We start from the raw sequence: 20,675 nt of genomic DNA on the forward strand, positions 1-20,675 counted from the left end.
TCGTTCATCTAGCACCAAGGGAACGGGTTGCAGGAGAAACTTTTACTCTGGTTTCTCAGCCTGTTTCCTAGTGCCGGTATAAGATACTGTAGTTTTCACTGTTAAAGCGAGGTGGACCTAGTCCCTCCCCATATATATGTATGGAGAGGAGTTTGCACCTGAAAAGAAACTTTGTGTTCCCAAGAAGCAAGTTGAAGGACGGCTTTCACACACAATTATCTCTCAGAACTGAGCATGTGGAGAGACGTTCGTTTATCTAGCACGAAGGGAACGGGTTGCAGGAGAAACATTTACTCTGGTTTCTAAGTATATTTCCTAGTACCGGTTTGAAGTTCCTGCAGTTTTCACTGTAAAACCGAGTTGGAGCTAGTACCTCCCCATATATATGTATGGAGTGGAATTTGCACCTGAAAAGAAACTTTGTTTTCCCAACAAGCTATGTGAAGGACGGCTTTCACACAAATATATCTCTCAGAACTGAGCATGTGGATAGACGTTCGTTCATCTAGCACCAAGGGAACGGGTTGCAGGAGAAACTTTTACTCTGGTTTCTCAGTCTGTTTCCTAGTGCCGGTTTGAATTTCCTGCAGTTTTCACTGTAAAACCGAGTTGGAGCTTCTCCCTCCACATATATATATATGGAGTGGAGTTTGCAACTAAAAAGAAACTTTGTGTTCCCAACAAGCTAGGTGAAGGACGGCTTTCACACACACTTATCTCTCAGAACTGAGCATGTGGATAGACGTTCGTTCATCTAGCACCAAGGGAACGGGTTGAAGGGGAAATTATTACTCTGGATTCTCAGTCGGTTTCCTAGTGCCGGTTTGAATTTCCTGCAGTTTTCACTGTAAAACCGCGTTGGAGCTTGTACCTCCCCATATATATGTATGGAGTGGAGTTTGCAACTGAAAAGAAACTTTGTGTTACGAACAAGCTAGGTGAATGATGGCTTTCACACACAATTATCTCTCAGAACTGAGCATGTGGACGGACTTTCGTTCATTTAGCAGCAAGGGAACGGTTTGCAGGAGAAACTTTTACTCTGGTTTCTCAGTCTGTTTCCTAGTGCCGGTTTGAAGTTCCTGCAGTTTTCACTGTAAAATCGAGTTGGAGCTAGTCCCTACCCATATATATGTATGGAGTGGGATTTGCACCTGAGAAGATCCTTTGTGTTCCCAACAAGCTAGGTGAAGGATGGATTTCACACACACTTATCTCTCAGAACAGAGCATGTGGAGAGACGTTCGTTCATCTAGCACCAAGGGATCGGGTTGCAGGGAAACTTTTATTCTGGTTTCTCAGTCTGTTTCCAAGTGCCGGTTTGAACTTCCTGCAGTTTTCAGTGTAAAACCGAGTTGGATCTAGTACCTCCCCATTTATATGTATGGAGTGGAGTTTGCACCTGAAAAGAAACTTTGTGTCCCCAACAAGCTAGGTGAAGAACGGCTTTCACACACACTTATCTCTCAGAACTGAGCATGTGTAGAGACGTTCGATCATCTAGCACCAAGGGAACAGGTTGCAGGAGAAACTTTTACTCTGGTTTCTCAGTCTGTTTCCTAGTGCCGGTTTGAAGTTCCTGCAGTTTTCAGTGTAAAACCGAGCTGGAGCTAGTACCTCCCCATATATATGTATGGAGTAGAGTTTGCACCTGAAAAGTATCTTTGTGTTCCCAACAAGCTAGGTGAAGGACGGCTTTCACACACAATTATCTCTCAGAACTGAGTATGTGGAGAGACGTTCGTTCAACTAGCACCAAGGGAACGGGTTGCAGGGGAAACTTTTACTCTGGTTTCTCAGTCTGTTTCCTAGTGCCGTTTTGAAGTTCCTGCAGTTTTCACTGTAAAAACGAGTTGGAGCTATTACCTCCCCATATATATGTATGGAGTGGATTTTGCACCTGAAAAGTAACTTTGTGTTCCGAACAAGCTAGGTGAAGGGCGGCTTTCAGACACAATTAGCTCTCAGAACTGAGCATGAGGAGAGACTTTCGTTCATCTAGCACTAAGGGAACGGGTTGCAGTAGAAACTTTTACTCTGAATTCTCTGACTGTTTCCTAGTGACGGATTGAACTTCCTGCAGTTTTCACTGTAAAACCGAGTTGGAGCTAGTACATCCCCATATATATGTATGGAGTGCAGTTGGCACCTGAAAAGAAACTTTGTGTTCCCAACATGCTAGGTGAAGAACGGCTTTCAAAACACTTATCTCTCACAATAGAGCAAGTGGAAAGACTTTCGTTCACCTAGCAGAAATGGAACGTGTTGCAGGTGAAACTTTTACTCAGGTTTCTCAACCTGTTTCCTAGTGCCGGTTTGAAGTTAATGCAGTTTTCACTGTAAAACCGAGTTGGAGCTAGTCCCTCACCATATATAAGTATGGAGTGGAGTGTGCACCTGAAAAGAATCTTTGTGTTTCCAACAAGCTAGGTGAAGGACGGCTTTCACACACACTTATCTCTCAGAACTCAGCATGTGGAGAGACGTTCGTTCATCTAGCACCAAGGGAACGGGTTGCAAGAGAAACTTTTACTCTGGTTTCTCAGTCGGTTACTAGTGCCGGTTTGAAGTTCCTGCTGTTTTCACTGTAAAACCGAGTTGGAGCTAGTCCTTCCCCATATATATGTATAGAGTGAAGTTTGCACTGAAAAGAAACTTTGTGTTCCCAACAAGCTATGTTAAGGACGGCTTTCACACACAATTATCTCTCAGAACTGAGCATGTGGAGACACGTTCGTTCATCTAGCACCAAAGGAACGGGTTGCAGGAGAAACTTTTTCTCTGCTTTCTCAGTCTGTTTCCTAGTGCCGGTTTGAAGTTCCTGCAGTTTTCACTGTAAAACCGTGTTGGAGCTAGACCCTCCCCATATATATGTATGGAGTGCAGTTGGCACCTGAAAAGAAACTTTGTGTTCCCAACATGCTAGGTGAAGGACGGCTTTCAAATACACTTATCTCTCAGAATAGAGCATGTGGAGAGACGTTCGTTCATCTAGCAGAAATGGAAGGGGTTGCAGGTGAAACTTTTACTCTGGTTTCTCAGTCTGTTTCTTAGTGCCAGTTTGAAGTTCCTGCAGTTTTCTCTGTAAAACCGTTTTGGATCTAGTACCTCCCCATATATATATATGAAGTGGAGTTTGCACCTGAAAAGAAACTTTGTGTTCCCAACAAGCTAGGTGAAGGACGGCTTTCACACACACATATCTTTCAGAACTGAGCATGTGGACAGACGTTCGTTCATCTATCACCAAGGGAACGGGTTGCAGGAGAAACTTTTACTCTGGTTTCTCAGTCTGTTTCCTAGTGCCGGGTTGAAGTTACTGCAGTTTTCACTGTAAAACAGAGTTGGAGCTAGTACCTCCCCATATATATGTATGGAGTTGAGTTTGCACCTGAAAAGAATCTCTGTGTTCCCAAAAAGGTAAGTGAAGGATGGCTTTCACACACACTTATCTCTCAGAACTGAGCATGTGGAGAGACTTTCGTTCATCTAGCACCAAGGGAACGGGTTGAAGGGGAAATTATTACTCTGGATTCTCAGTCTGTTTCCTAGTGCCGGTTTGAATTTCCTGCAGTTTTCACTGTAAAACCGCGTTGGAGCTTGTACCTCCCCATATATATGTATGGAGTGGAGTTTGCAACTGAAAAGAAACTTTGTGTTACGAACAAGCTAGATGAATGATGGCTTTCACACACAATTATCTCTCAGAACTGAGCATGTGGACGGACTTTCGTTCATCTAGCAGCAAGGGAACGGGTTGCAGGAGAAACTTTTACTCTGGTTTCTCAGTCTGTTTCCTAGTGCCGGTTTGAAGTTCCTGCAGATTTCACTGTAAAACCGATTTGGAGCTAGTACCTCCCCATATATATATATGGAGTGGAGTTTGCACCTGAAAAGAAACTTTGTGTTCCCAACAAGCTTGTTGAAGGACGGCTTTCACACACACTTATCTCTCAGAACTGAGCATGTGGAGAAACGTTCGTTCATCTAGCACCAAGGGAACCGGTTGCTGGAGAAACTTTTACTCTGGTTTCTCAGTCTGTTTCCTAGTTCCGGTTTGAAGTTACTGCAGTTTTCACTGTAAAATCGAGTTGGAGCTAGTCCCTCCCCATATATATGTATGGAGTGGAATTTGCACCTGAGAAGATCCTTTGTGTTCCCAACAAGCTAGGTGAAGGATGGCTTTCACACACACTTATCTCTCAGAACACAGCATGTGGAGAGACGTTCGTTCATCTAGCACCAAGGGATCGGGTTGCAGGGAAACTTTTATTCTGGTTTCTCAGTCTGTTTCCAAGTGCCGGTTTGAACTTCCTGCAGTTTTCAGTGTAAAACCGAGTTGGATCTTGTACCTCCCCATTTATATGTATGGAGTGGAGTTTGCACCTGAAAAGAAACTTTGTGTCCCCAACAAGCTAGGTGAAGAACGGCTTTCAAACACACTTATCTCTCAGAACTGAGCATGTGTAGAGACGTTCGATCATCTAGCACAAAGGGAACAGGTTGCAGGAGAAACTTTTACTCTGGTTTCTCAGTCTGTTTCCTAGTGCCGGTTTGAAGTTCCTGCAGTTTTCAGTGTAAAACCGAGCTGGAGCTAGTACCTCCCCATATATATGTATGGAGTAGAGTTTGCACCTGAAAAGTATCTTTGTGTTCCGAACAAGCTAGGTAAAGGACGGCTTTCACACACACTTATCTCTCAGAGCTGAGCATGTGGAGAGACGTTCGTTCATCTAGCACCAAGGGAACGGGTTGCAGGAGAAACTTTTACTCTGGTTTCTCAGTGTGTTTCCTAGTGCCGGTTTGAAGTTCCTGCAGTTTTCACTGTAAAAACGAGTTGGAGCTATTACCTCCCCATATATATGTATGGAGTGGATTTTGCACCTGAAAAGTAACTTTGTGTTCCGAACAAGCTAGGTGAAGGGCGGCTTTCAGACACAATTATCTCTCAGAACTGAGCATGAGGAGAGACTTTCGTTCATCTAGCACTAAGGGAACGGGTTGCAGTAGAAACTTTTACTCTGAATTCTCTGACTGTTTCCTAGTGACGGATTGAACTTCCTGCAGTTTTCACTGTAAAACCGAGTTGGAGCTAGTACCTCCCCATATATATGTATGGAGTGCAGTTGGCACCTGAAAAGAAACTTTGTGTTCCCAACATGCTAGGTGAAGAACGGCTTTCAAAACACTTATCTCTCACAATAGAGCAAGTGGAAAGACTTTCGTTCACCTAGCAGAAATGGAACGTGTTGCAGGTGAAACTTTTACTCAGGTTTCTCAACCTGTTTCCTAGTGCCGGTTTGAAGTTAATGCAGTTTTCACTGTAAAACCGAGTTGGAGCTAGTCCCTCACCATATATAAGTATGGAGTGGAGTGTGCACCTGAAAAGAATCTTTGTGTTTCCAACAAGCTAGGTGAAGGACGGCTTTCACACACACTTATCTCTCAGAACTCAGCATGTGGAGAGACGTTCGTTCATCTAGCACCAAGGGAACGGGATGCAAGAGAAACTTTTACTCTGGTTTCTCAGTCGGTTACTAGTGCCGGTTTGAAGTTCCTGCTGTTTTCACTGTAAAACCGAGTTGGAGCTAGTCCTTCCCCATATATATGTATAGAGTGAAGTTTGCACTGAAAAGAAACTTTGTGTTCCCAACAAGCTATGTTAAGGACGGCCTTCACACACAATTATCTCTCAGAACTGAGCATGTGGAGACACGTTCGTTCATCTAGCACCAAAGGAACGGGTTGCAGGAGAAACTTTTTCTCTGCTTTCTCAGTCTGTTTCCTAGTGCCGGTTTGAAGTTCCTGCAGTTTTCACTGTAAAACCGTGTTGGAGCTAGTCCCTCCCCATATATATGTATGGAGTGCAGTTGGCACCTGAAAAGAAACTTTGTGTTCCCAACATGCTAGGTGAAGGACGGCTTTCAAATACACTTATCTCTCAGAATAGAGCATGTGGAGAGACGTTCGTTCATCTAGCAGAAATGGAAGGGGTTGCAGGTGAAACTTTTACTCTGGTTTCTCAGTCTGTTTCTTAGTGCCAGTTTGAAGTTCCTGCAGTTTTCTCTGTAAAACCGTTTTGGATCTAGTACCTCCCCATATATATATATGAAGTGGAGTTTGCACCTGAAAAGAAACTTTGTGTTCCCAACAAGCTAGGTGAAGGACGGCTTTCACACACACATATCTTTCAGAACTGAGCATGTGGACAGACGTTCGTTCATCTATCACCAAGGGAACGGGTTGCAGGAGAAACTTTTACTCTGGTTTCTCAGTTTGTTTCCTAGTGCCGGGTTGAAGTTACTGCAGTTTTCACTGTAAAACAGAGTTGGAGCTAGTACCTCCCCATATATATGTATGGAGTTGAGTTTGCACCTGAAAAGAATCTCTGTGTTCCCAAAAAGGTAAGTGAAGGATGGCTTTCACACACACTTATCTCTCAGAACTGAGCATGTGGAGAGACTTTCGTTCATCTAGCACCAAGGGAACGGGTTGAAAGGGAAATTATTACTCTGGATTCTCAGTCTGTTTCCTAGTGCCGGTTTGAATTTCCTGCAGTTTTCACTGTAAAACCGCGTTGGAGCTTGTACCTCCCCATATATATGTATGGAGTGGAGTTTGCAACTGAAAAGAAACTTTGTGTTACGAACAAGCTAGGTGAATGATGGCTTTCACACACAATTATCTCTCAGAACTGAGCATGTGGACGGACTTTCGTTCATCTAGCAGCAAGGGAACGGGTTGCAGGAGAAACTTTTACTCTGGTTTCTCAGTCTGTTTCCTAGTGCCGGTTTGAAGTTCCTGCAGATTTCACTGTAAAACCGATTTGGAGCTAGTACCTCCCCATATATATATATGGAGTGGAGTTTGCACCTGAAAAGAAACTTTGTGTTCCCAACAAGCTTGTTGAAGGACGGCTTTCACACACACTTATCTCTCAGAACTGAGCATGTGGAGAAACGTTCGTTCATCTAGCACCAAGGGAACCGGTTGCTGGAGAAACTTTTACTCTGGTTTCTCAGTCTGTTTCCTAGTTCCGGTTTGAAGTTACTGCAGTTTTCACTGTAAAATCGAGTTGGAGCTAGTCCCTCCCCATATATATGTATGGAGTGGAATTTGCACCTGAGAAGATCCTTTGTGTTCCCAACAAGCTAGGTGAAGGATGGCTTTCACACACACTTATCTCTCAGAACAGAGCATGTGGAGAGACGTTCGTTCATCTAGCACCAAGGGATCGGGTTGCAGGGAAACTTTTATTCTGGTTTCTCAGTCTGTTTCCAAGTGCCGGTTTGAACTTCCTGCAGTTTTCAGTGTAAAACCGAGTTGGATCTTGTACCTCCCCATTTATATGTATGGAGTGGAGTTTGCACCTGAAAAGAAACTTTGTGTCCCCAACAAGCTAGGTGAAGAACGGCTTTCAAACACACTTATCTCTCAGAACTGAGCATGTGTAGAGACGTTCGATCATCTAGCACCAAGGGAACAGGTTGCAGGAGAAACTTTTACTCTGGTTTCTCAGTCTGTTTCCTAGTGCCGGTTTGAAGTTCCTGCAGTTTTCAGTGTAAAACCGAGCTGGAGCTAGTACCTCCCCATATATATGTATGGAGTAGAGTTTGCACCTGAAAAGTATCTTTGTGTTCCGAACAAGCTAGGTAAAGGACGGCTTTCACACACACTTATCTCTCAGAGCTGAGCATGTGGAGAGACGTTCGTTCATCTAGCACCAAGGGAACGGGTTGCAGGAGAAACTTTTACTCTGGTTTCTCAGTGTGTTTCCTAGTGCCGGTTTGAAGTTCCTGCAGTTTTCACTGTAAAAACGAGTTGGAGCTATTACCTCCCCATATATATGTATGGAGTGGATTTTGCACCTGAAAAGTAACTTTGTGTTCCGAACAAGCTAGGTGAAGGATGGCTTTCACACACACTTATCTCTCAGAACTGAGTATGTGGAGAGACGTTCGTTCATCTAGCAACAAGGGAACGGGTTGCAGGAGAAACTTTTACTCTGGTTTCTCAGTCTGTTTCCTAGTGCCTTTTTGATGTTCATGCAGTTTTCACTGTAAAACCGAGTTGGAGCTTGTACCTCCCCATATATATGTATGGAGTGGAGTTTGCACTTGAAAAGAAACTTTGTGTTCCCAACAAGCTAGGTGAAGGGCGGCTTTCAGACACAATTAGCTCTCAGAACTGAGCATGAGGAGAGACTTTCGTTCATCTAGCACTAAGGGAACGGGTTGCAGTAGAAACTTTTACTCTGAATTCTCTGACTGTTTCCTAGTGACGGATTGAACTTCCTGCAGTTTTCACTGTAAAACAGAGTTGGAGCTAGTACCTCCCCATATATATGTATGGAGTGCAGTTGGCACCTGAAAAGAAACTTTGTGTTCCCAACATGCTAGGTGAAGGACGTCTTTCAAAACACTTATCTCTCACAATAGAGCAAGTGGAAAGACTTTCGTTCACCTAGCAGAAATGGAACGTGTTGCAGGTGAAACTTTTACTCAGGTTTCTCAACCTGTTTCCTAGTGCCGGTTTGAAGTTAATGCAGTTTTCACTGTAAAACCGAGTTGGAGCTAGTCCCTCCCCATATATAAGTATGGAGTGGAGTGTGCACCTGAAAAGAATCTTTGTGTTTCCAACAATCTAGGTGAAGGACGGCTTTCACACACACTTATCTCTCAGAACTGAGCATGTGGAGAAACTTTCGTTCATCTAGCACCAAGGGAACCGGTTGCTGGAGAAACTTTTACTCTGGTTTCTCAGTCTGTTTCCTAGTTCCGGTTTGAAGTTACTGCAGTTTTCACTGTAAAATCGAGTTGGAGCTAGTCCCTCCCCATATATATGTATGGAGTGGAATTTGCACCTGAGAAGATCCTTTGTGTTCCCAACAAGCTAGGTGAAGGATGGCTTTCACACACACTTATCTCTCAGAACAGAGCATGTGGAGAGACGTTCGTTCATCTAGCACCAATGGATCGGGTTGCAGGGAAACTTTTATTCTGGTTTCTCAGTCTGTTTCCAAGTGCCGGTTTGAACTTCCTGCAGTTTTCAGTGTAAAACCGAGTTGGATCTAGTACCTCCCCATTTATATGTATGGAGTGGAGTTTGCACCTGAAAAGAAACTTTGTGTCCCCAACAAGCTAGGTGAAGAACGGCTTTCAAACACACTTATCTCTCAGAACTGAGCATGTGTAGAGACTTTCGATCATCTAGCACCAAGGGAACAGGTTGCAGGAGAAACTTTTACTCTGGTTTCTCAGTCTGTTTCCTAGTGCCGGTTTGAAGTTCCTGCAGTTTTCAGTGTAAAACCGAGCTGGAGCTAGTACCTCCCCATATATATGTATGGAGTAGAGTTTGCACCTGAAAAGTATCTTTGTGTTCCGAACAAGCTAGGTAAAGGACGGCTTTCACACACACTTATCTCTCAGAGCTGAGCATGTGGAGAGACGTTCGTTCATCTAGCACCAAGGGAACGGGTTGCAGGAGAAACTTTTACTCTGGTTTCTCAGTGTGTTTCCTAGTGCCGGTTTGAAGTTCCTGCAGTTTTCACTGTAAAAACGAGTTGGAGCTATTACCTCCCCATATATATGTATGGAGTGGATTTTGCACCTGAAAAGTAACTTTGTGTTCCGAACAAGCTAGGTGAAGGATGGCTTTCACACACACTTATCTCTCAGAACTGAGTATGTGGAGAGACGTTCGTTCATCTAGCAACAAGGGAACGGGTTGCAGGAGAAACTTTTACTCTATTTTCTCAGTCTGTTTCCTAGTGCCTTTTTGATGTTCATGCAGTTTTCACTGTAAAACCGAGTTGGAGCTTGTACCTCCCCATATATATGTATGGAGTGGAGTTTGCACTTGAAAAGAAACTTTGTGTTCCCAACAAGCTAGGTGAAGGGCGGCTTTCAGACACAATTAGCTCTCAGAACTGAGCATGAGGAGAGACTTTCGTTCATCTAGCACTAAGGGAACGGGTTGCAGTAGAAACTTTTACTCTGAATTCTCTGACTGTTTCCTAGTGACGGATTGAACTTCCTGCAGTTTTCACTGTAAAACAGAGTTGGAGCTAGTACCTCCCCATATATATGTATGGAGTGCAGTTGGCACCTGAAAAGAAACTTTGTGTTCCCAACATGCTAGGTGAAGGACGGCTTTCAAAACACTTATCTCTCACAATAGAGCAAGTGGAAAGACTTTCGTTCACCTAGCAGAAATGGAACGTGTTGCAGGTGAAACTTTTACTCAGGTTTCTCAACCTGTTTCCTAGTGCCGGTTTGAAGTTAATGCAGTTTTCACTGTAAAACCGAGTTGGAGCTAGTCCCTCCCCATATATAAGTATGGAGTGGAGTGTGCACCTGAAAAGAATCTTTGTGTTTCCAACAAGCTAGGTGAAGGACGGCTTTCACACACACTTATCTCTCAGAACTGAGCATGTGGAGAAACGTTCGTTCATCTAGCACCAAGGGAACCGTTTGCTGGAGAAACTTTTACTCTGGTTTCTCAGTCTGTTTCCTAGTTCCGGTTTGAAGTTACTGCAGTTTTCACTGTAAAATCGAGTTGGAGCTAGTCCCTCCCCATATATATGTATGGAGTGGAATTTGCACCTGAGAAGATCCTTTGTGTTCCCAACAAGCTAGGTGAAGGATGGCTTTCACACACACTTATCTCTCAGAACAGAGCATGTGGAGAGACGTTCGTTCACTAGCACCAAGGGATCGGGTTGCAGGGAAACTTTTATTCTGGTTTCTCAGTCTGTTTCCAAGTGCCGTTTTGAACTTCCTGCAGTTTTCAGTGTAAAACCGAGTTGGATCTAGTACCTCCCCATTTATATGTATGGAGTGGAGTTTGCACCTGAAAAGAAACTTTGTGTCCCCAACAAGCTAGGTGAAGAACGGCTTTCAAACACACTTATCTCTCAGAACTGAGCATGTGTAGAGACGTTCGATCATCTAGCACCAAGGGAACAGGTTGCAGGAGAAACTTTTACTCTGGTTTCTCAGTCTGTTTCCTAGTGCCGGTTTGAAGTTCCTGCAGTTTTCAGTGTAAAACCGAGCTGGAGCTAGTACCTCCCCATATATATGTATGGAGTAGAGTTTGCACCTGAAAAGTATCTTTGTGTTCCGAACAAGCTAGGTAAAGGACGGCTTTCACACACACTTATCTCTCAGAGCTGAGCATGTGGAGAGACTTTCGTTCATCTAGCACCAAGGGAACGGGTTGCAGGAGAAACTTTTACTCTGGTTTCTCAGTGTGTTTGCTAGTGCCTTTTTGATGTTCATGCAGTTTTCACTGTAAAACCGAGTTGGAGCCTGTACCTCCCCATATATATGTATGGAGTGGAGTTTGCACTTGAAAAGAAACTTTGTGTTCCCAACAAGCTAGGTGAAGGGCGGCTTTCAGACACAATTAGCTCTCAGAACTGAGCATGAGGAGAGACTTTCGTTCATCTAGCACTAAGGGAACGGGTTGCAGTAGAAACTTTTACTCTGAATTCTCTGACTGTTTCCTAGTGACGGATTGAACTTCCTGCAGTTTTCACTGTAAAACAGAGTTGGAGCTAGTACCTCCCCATATATATATATGGAATGCAGTTGGCACCTGAAAAGAAACTTTGTGTTCCCAACATGCTAGGTGAAGGACGGCTTTCAAAACACTTATCTCTCACAATAGAGCAAGTGGAAAGACTTTCGTTCACCTAGCAGAAATGGAACGTGTTGCAGGTGAAATTTTACTCAGGTTTCTCAACCTGTTTCCTAGTGCCGGTTTGAAGTTAATGCAGTATTCACTGTAAAACCGAGTTGGAGCTAGTCCCTCCCCATATATAAGTATGGAGTGGAGTGTGCACCTGAAAAGAATCTTTGTGTTTCCAACAAGCTAGGTGAAGGACGGCTTTCACACACATTTATCTCTCAGAACTCAGCATGTGGAGAGACGTTCGTTCATCTAGCACCAAGGGAACGGGTTGCAAGAAAACTTTTACTCTGGTTTCTCAGTCGGTTACTAGTGCCGGTTTGAAGTTCCTGCTGTTTTCACTGTAAAACCGAGTTGGAGCTAGTCCCTCCCCATATATATGTATAGAGTGAAGTTTGCACTGAAAAGAAACTTTGTGTTCCCAACAAGCTATGTTAAGGACGGCTTTCACACACAATTATCTCTCAGAACTGAGCATGTGGAGACACGTTCGTTCATCTAGCACCAAAGGAACGGGTTGCAGGAGAAACTTTTACTCTGCTTTCTCAGTCTGTTTCCTAATGCCGGTTTGAAGTTCCTGCAGTTTTCACTGTAAAACCGTGTTGGAGCTAGTCCCTCCCCATTTATATGTATGGAGTGCAGTTGGCACCTGAAAAGAAACTTTGTGTTCCCAACATGCTATGAGAAGGACGGCTTTCAAATACACTTATCTCTCAGAATAGAGCATGTGGAGAGACGTTCGTTCATCTAGCAGAAATGGAAGGGGTTGCAGGTGAAACTTTTACTCTGGTTTCTCAGTCTGTTTCCTAGTGCCAGTTTGAAGTTCCTGCAGTTTTCTCTGTAAAACAGTTTAGGATCTAGTACCTCCCCATATATATATATGGAGTGGAGTTTGTACCTGAAAAGAAACTTTGTGTTCCCAACAAGCTAGGTGAAGGACGGCTTTCACACACACATATCTCTCAGAACTGAGCATGTGGACAGACGTTCGTTCATCTAGCACCAAGGGAACGGGTTGAAGGGGAAATTATTACTCTGGATTCTCAGTCTGTTTCCTAGTGCCGGTTTGAATTTCCTGCAGTTTTCACTGTAAAACCGCGTTGGAGCTTGTACCTCCAGATATATATGTATGGAGTGGAGTTTGCAACTGAAAAGAAACTTTGTGTTACGAACAAGCTAGGTGAATGATGGCTTTCACACACAATTATCTCTCATAACTGAGCATGTGGACGGACTTTCGTTCAACTAGCAGCAAGGGAACGGGTTGCAGGAGAAACTTTTACTCTGGTTTCTCAGTCTGTTTCCTAGTGCTGGTTTGAAGTTCCTGCAGATTTCACTGTAAAACCGATTTGGAGCTAGTACCTCCCCATATATATATATGGAGTGGAGTTTGCACCTGAAAAGAAACTTTGTGTTCCCAACAAGCTTGTTGAAAGACGGCTTTCACACACACTTATCTCTCAGAACTGAGCATGTGGAGAAACGTTCGTTCATCTAGCACCAAGGGAACGGGTTGCAGGAGAAACTTTTACTCTGGTTTCTCAGTCTGTTTCCTAGTGCCGGGTTGAAGTTACTGCAGTTTTCACTGTAAAACAGAGTTGGAGCTAGTACCTCCCCATATATATGTATGGAGTTGAGTTTGCACCTGAAAAGAATCTCTGTGTTCCCAAAAAGGTAGGTGAAGGATGGCTTTCACACACAATTATCTCTCAGAACTGAGCATGTTGAGAGACGTTCGTTCATCTAGCACCAAGGGAACGGGTTGAAGGGGAAATTATTACTCTGGATTCTCAGTCTGTTTCCTAGTGCCGGTTTGAATTTCCTGCAGTTTTCACTGTAAAACCGCGTTGGAGCTTGTACCTCCCCATATATATGTATGGAGTGGAGTTTGCAACTGAAAAGAAACTTTGTGTTACGAACAAGCTAGGTGAATGATGGCTTTCACACACAATTATCTCTCAGAACTGAGCATGTGGACAGACTTTCGTTCATCTAGCAGCAAGGGAACGGGTTGCAGGAGAAACTTTTACTCTGGTTTCTCAGTCTGTTTCCTAGTGCCGGTTTGAAGTTCCTGCAGATTTCACTGTAAAACCGATTTGGAGCTAGTACCTCCCCATATATATATATGGAGTGGAGTTTGCACCTGAAAAGAAACTTTGTGTTCCCAACAAGCTTGTTGAAGGACGGCTTTCACACACACTTATCTCTCAGAACTGAGCATGTGGAGAAACGTTCGTTCATCTAGCACCAAGGGAACCGGTTGCTGGAGAAACTTTTACTCTGGTTTCTCAGTCTGTTTCCTAGTTCCGGTTTGAAGTTACTGCAGTTTTCACTGTAAAATCGAGTTGGAGCTAGTCCCTCCCCATATATATGTATGGAGTGGAATTTGCACCTGAGAAGATCCTTTGTGTTCACAACAAGCTAGGTGAAGGATGGCTTTCACACACACTTATCTCTCAGAACAGAGCATGTGGAGAGACGTTCGTTCATCTAGCACCAAGGGATCGGGTTGCAGGGAAACTTTTATTCTGGTTTCTCAGTCTGTTTCCAAGTGCCGGTTTGAACTTCCTGCAGTTTTCAGTGTAAAACCGAGTTGGATCTAGTACCTCCCCATTTATATGTATGGAGTGGAGTTTGCACCTGAAAAGAAACTTTGTGTCCCCAACAAGCTAGTTGAAGAACGGCTTTCACACACACTTATATCTCAGAACTGAGCATGTGTAGAGACGTTCGATCATCTAGCACCAAGGGAAGAGGTTGCAGGAGAAACTTTTACTCTGGTTTCTCAGTCTGTTTCCTAGTGCCGTTTTGAAGTTCCTGCAGTTTTCAGTGTAAAACCGAGCTGGAGCTAGTACCTCCCCATATATATGTATGGAGTAGAGTTTGCACCTGAAAAGTATCTTTGTGTTCCGAACAAGCAAGGTGAAGGACGGCTTTCACACACACTTATCTCTCAGAACTGAGCATGTGGAGAGACGTTCGTTCAACTAGCACCAAGGGAACGGGTTGCAGGAGAAACTTTTACTCTGGTTTCTCAGTGTGTTTCCTAGTGCCGGTTTGAAGTTCCTGCAGTTTTCACTGTAAAAACGAGTTGGAGCTATTACCTCCCCATATATATGTATGGAGTGGATTTTGCACCTGAAAAGTAACTTTGTGTTCCGAACAAGCTAGGTGAAGGATGGCTTTCACACACACTTATCTCTCAGAACTGAGTATGTGGAGAGACGTTCGTTCATCTAGCAACAAGGGAACGGGTTGCAGGAGAAACTTTTACTCTGGTTTCTCAGTCTGTTTCCTAGTGCCTTTTTGATGTTCATGCAGTTTTCACTGTAAAACCGAGTTGGAGCTTGTACCTCCCCATATATATGTATGGAGTGGAGTTTGCACTTGAAAAGAAACTTTGTGTTCCCAACAAGCTAGGTGAAGGGCGGCTTTCAGACACAATTAGCTTTCAGAACTGAGCATGAGGAGAGACTTTCGTTCATCTAGCACTAAGGGAACGGGTTGCAGTAGAAACATTTACTCTGAAATCTCTGACTGTTTCCTAGTGATGGATTGAACTTCCTGCAGTTTTCACTGTAAAACCGAGTTGGAGCTAGTACCTCCCCATATATATGTATGGAGTGGAGTTTGCACCTTAAAAGAAACTTTGTGTTCCCAACAAGCTAGGTGAAGGACGGCTTTCACACACACTTATTTCTCAGAACTGAGCATGTTGAGAGACGTTTGTTGATCTAGCACCAAGGGAACGGTTTGCAGGAGAAACTTTTACTCTGGTTTCTCAGTCTGTTTCCTAGTGCCAGATTGAAGTTCCTGCAGTTTTCACTGCAAAACCGAGTTCGAGCTAGTACCTCCCCATATATAGGTATGGATTGGTGTATGCACCTGAAAAGAAACTTTCTGTTCCCAAAAAGCTAGGTGAAGAATGGCTTTCACACATTCTTATATCTCAGAACTGAGCATGTGGAAAGACGTTCGTTCATCAAGCACTAAGGGAACGGGTTGCAGGAGAAACATTTACTCTGGTTTCTCACTCTGTTTCCTAGTGCCGGATTGAAGTTCCTGCAGTTTTATCTGTAAAACCGAGTTGGAGCTAGTACCTCCCCATATATATGTATGGAGTGGTGTTTGCACCTGAAAAGAATCTTTGTGTTCCCAAAAAGCTAGGTGAAGTATGGCTTTAAAACACAATTATCTATCAGAACTGAGCATGTGGAGAGACTTTCGTTCATCTAGCACCAAGGGAACGGGTTGCAGGATAACCTATTACTCTGTTTTCTCAGCCTGTTTCCTAGTGCCGGTTTGAATTTCCTGCAGGTTTCACTGTAAAATCGCGTTGGAGCTAGTACCTCCCCATATATATGTATGGATTGGAGTTTGCAACTAAAAAGAAACTTTGTGTTCCCAACAACATAGGTGAATGACGGCTTTCACACACACTTATCTCTCAGAACTGAGCATGTGGAGACGTTCGTTCATCTAGCACCAAGGGAACGGGTTGCTGGAGAAAGATTTAGTCTGGTTTCTCAGTCTGTTTCCTAGTGCCGGTTTGAAGTTCCTGCAGTTTTCACTGTAAAACAGAGTTGGAGCTAGTACCTCCCCATATATATGTATGGAGTGGAGTTTGCACCTGAAAAGAAACTATGTGTTCCCAACAAGCAAGTTGAAGAACGGCTTTAAAACACACTTATCTCTCAGAACTGAGCATGTGGAGAGACGTTCGTTCATCTAGCACCAATGGAACTGGTTGCTGGAAAAACTTTTACTCTGGTTTCTCATTCTGTTTCCTAGTGCCGGTTTGAAGTTCCTCCAGTATTCACTGTAAAACCGAGTTGGAGCTAGTACCTCCCCATATATATGTATGGAGTGGAGTTTGCACCTGAAAAGAAAATTTGTGTTCCCAACAAGCTAGGTGAAGGACGGATTTCACACACAATTGTCTCTCCGAACTGAGCATGTGCAGAGACTTTCGTTCATCTAGCACCAAGGGAACGGGTTGCAGGAGAAACATGTACTCTGGTTGCTCAGTCTCTTTCCTAGTGCTGGTTTGAAGTTCCTGCAGTTTTCACTGTAAAAGACAAGTTGGAGCTAGAACCTCAACCTATATATATATGGAGTGGAGTTTGCACCTGAAAAGAAACTTTGTGTTCCCAACAAGCTAGGTGAAGAATGGCTTTCACACACACTTATCTCTCAGAACTGAGCACGTGGAAAGACGTTCGTTCATCAAGCACTAAGGGAACGGTTTCTGGAGAAACATTTACTCTGGTTTCTCAGTCTGTTTCCTAGTGCCGGATTGAAGATCCTGCAGTTTTCACTGTAAAACCGAGTTGGAGCTAGTACCTCCCCATATATATGTATGGAGTGGACTTTGCACCTGAAAAGAATCTTTGTGTTCCCAAAAAGCTAGGTGAAGGATGGCTTTAAAACACACTTATCTCTCAGAACTGAGCATGTGGAGAGACGTTCGTTCATCTAGCACCAAGGGAATGGGTGGCAGGGAAACTTTTATTCTGGTTTCTCAGTCTGTTTCCTAGTGCCGGTTTGAACTTCCTGCAGTTTTCACTGTAAAACCGATTTGGAGCTAGTAACACCCTTTATATATGTATGGAGTGGTGTTTGCACCTGAAAAGAAACTTTGTGTTCCCAACAAGCTAGGTGAAGGACGGCTTTCACACACACTTATCTCTCAGAACTGAGCATGTGTAGAGACGTTCGATCATCTAGCACCAAGGGAACAGGTTGCAGGAGAAACTGTTACTCTGGTTTCTCAGTCTGTTTCCTAGTGCCGGATTGAAATTCCTGCAGTTTTCACTGTAAAACCGTGTTGGAGCTAGTACCTCCCTATACACATGTATGGAGTGGAGTTTGCACCTGAAAAGAAACTTTGTGTTCCCAACAAGCTAGTTGAAGGACGGCTTTCACACACACTTATCTCTCAGAACTGAGCATGTGTAGAGACGTTCGATTATCTAACACCAAGGGAACAGGTTACAGGAGAAACTTTTACTCTGTTTTCTCAGTTTGTTTCCTAGTGCCGGTTTGAAGTTCCTGCAGTTTTCACTGTAAAACCGAGTTGGAGATAATTCCTCCCCATATATATGTATGGAGTGGAGTTTGCACCTGAAAAGAAACTTTCTGTTCCCAACAAGCTAGGTGAAGCACGGCTTTCACACACACTTATCTGTCAGAACTGAGCATGTGGAGATACGTTCGTTCATCTAGCACCAAGGGAACGGATTGCAGGAGAAACTTTTACTCTGTTTTCTCAGTCTGTTTCCTACTGCCGGTTTGAATTTCCTGCTGTTTTCACTGTAAAACCGATTTGGTGCATGTACCTCCCCATATATATGGATGGAGTGGAGTTTGCACCTTAAAAGAAACTTTGTGTTCCCAGCAAGCTAGGTGAAGTACGGCTTTCACAAACACTTTTCTCTCAGAACTGAGAATGTGGAGAGAAGTTCGTTCATCTAGCACAAAGGGAAAGGTTTGCAGAGGAAACTTTTACTCTGGTTTCTCAGTCTATTTCCTAGTGCCGGTTTGAATTTCTTGCACTTTTCACTGTAAAACCGAGTTGGAGCTTGTACCTCCCCATATATATGTATGGAGTGCATTTTTCACCTGAAGAGAAACTTTGTGTTCCCAACAAGCTAGGTGAAGGACGGCTTTCACACACACTTATATCTCAGAACTGAGCACGTGGATAGACGTTCGTTCATCTAGCACTAAGGGAACGGGTTGCTGGAGAAACTTTTACTCTGGATTCTCAGTCTGTTTCCTAGTGCCGTTTTGAAGTTCCTGCAGTTTTCACTGTAAAACCGAGTTGGAGCTAGTACCACCCCATATAAATGTATGGATTGAAGTTTGCACCTGAAAAGAAACTTTGTGTTCCCAACAAGGTAGGTGAAGGACGGCTTTCACACACACTTATCTCTCAGAACTGAGCATGTGGAGAAACTTTCGTTCATCTAACATCAAGGGAACGGGTTGCAGGAGAAATTTTACTCTGGTTTCTCAGTCTGTTTCCTAGTGCCGGTTTGAAGTTCTTGCAGTTTTCACTGTAAAACCGAGTTGGAGCTAGTACCTCCCCATATATATCTATGGATTTGTGTTTGCACCTGAAAAGAATCTTTTTGTTCCGAACAAGATAGGTGAAGGATGGCTTCACACACAATTATATCTCAGAACTGAGCTTTTGGAGAGACGTTAGTTCATCTAGCACCAAGGGAAAGGGTTGCAGGTGAAACTTTTACCCTGGTTTCTCAGTCTTTTTCCTAGTGCCGGTTTGAAGTTCCTGCAGTTTTCACTGTAAAACGGAGTTGGAGCTAGTACCCCCCCATATATATGTATGGAGGGGAGTTTGCACCTGAAAAGAAGCTTTGTGTTCCCAACAAGCTAGGTGAAAGACGGCGTTCACACACAATTATCTCTCAGAACTGAGCATATGGAGAGATGTTCGTTCATCTAAAACCAATGGAACGGGTTGCAGGAGAAACTTTACTCTGGTTTCTCAGTGTGTTTCCTAGTGCCGGATTGAAGTTCCTGCAGTTTTCACTGTAAAACCGAGTTGGAGCTAGTACCTCCCCATGTATATGTATGGAGTGAAGTTTTCACCTGAAAAGAAACTTTGTGTTCCCAACAAGCTAGGTGAAAGAAGGCTTTTACACACACTTATCTCTCAGAACTGAGCATGTGGAGATACCTTCGTTCATCTAGCACCAAGGGAACGGGTTGTAGGAGAAACTTTTACTCTGGTTTCTCAGTCTGTTCCTAGTGCCGGTTTGAAGTTCCTCCAGTTTTCTCTGTAAAACCGAGTTGGTGCTAGTACCAACCCATATATATGTATGGAGTGGAATTTGCACCTGAAAAGAAACTTTGTGTTCCCTACAAGCTAGGTGAAGGACGGCTTTCACACACACTTATCTCTCAGAACTGAGCATGTGGAGAGACTTTCGTTCATCTAGCACCAATGGAACGGGTTGCAGGAGAAACTTGTACTCTGGTTTCTCATCTGTTTCCTAGTGCCGGTTTGAAGTTCCTGCAGTTTTCACTGTAAAACAGAGTTGGAGCTAGTACCTCCCCATATATATGTATGGATTGGAATTTGCACCTGAAAAGAAACTTTGTGTTCCCAACAAGCTAGGTGAAGGATGGCTTTCACACACACTTATCTCTCAGAAATGAGCATGTGGAGAGACTTTCGTTCATCTAGCACCAAGGGAACGGGTTGCAGGGGAAACTATTACTCTGGTTTCTCAGTCTGTTTCCCAGTGCCGGTTTGAAGTTCCTGCAGTTTTCACTGTAAAACCAGGTTGGAGCTAGTACCCCCCCATATATATGTATGGAGTGGAGTTTGCACTTGAAAAGAAACTTTGTGTTCCCAACAAGCTAGGTGAAGGACGGCTTTCACACACACTTATCTCTCAGAACTGATCATGTGGAGAGAATTTCGTTCATCTAGCAACAAGGGAACGGATTGCAGGAGAAACTTTTTCTCTGGTTTCTCAGTCTGTTTCCTAGTGCCGGATTGAAGTTCCTGCAGTTTTCACTGTAAAACGGAGTTGGAGCTTGTACTTCCCCATATATATGTATGGAGTGGAGTTTGCACCTGAAAACAAACTTTGTGTTCCCAACAAGCTAGGTGAAGGACGGCTTTCACACACACTTATCTCTCAGAACTGAGCATGTGGAGAGAATTTCGTTCATCTAGCACCAATGGAACGGGTTGCAGGAGAAACTATTACTCTGGTTTCTCATTCTGTTTCCTAGTGCCGGTTTGAAGTTCCTGCAGTTTTCACTGTAAAACAGAGTTGTAGCTAGTACTTCCCCATATATATGTATGGAGTGCAGTTTGCACCTGAATTGAAACTTTGTGTTCCCAACAAGCTAGGTGAAGGACGGGTTTCACACACACTTATCTCTCAGAACTGAGCATGTGGAGAGATGTTCGTTCATTTAGCACCAAGGGAACGGGTTGCAGGAGA

This window comes from Camelus dromedarius, unplaced genomic scaffold, assembly GCF_036321535.1.
Source record: "Camelus dromedarius isolate mCamDro1 unplaced genomic scaffold, mCamDro1.pat HAP1_SCAFFOLD_180, whole genome shotgun sequence".
NCBI lineage: Eukaryota > Metazoa > Chordata > Mammalia > Artiodactyla > Camelidae > Camelus > Camelus dromedarius.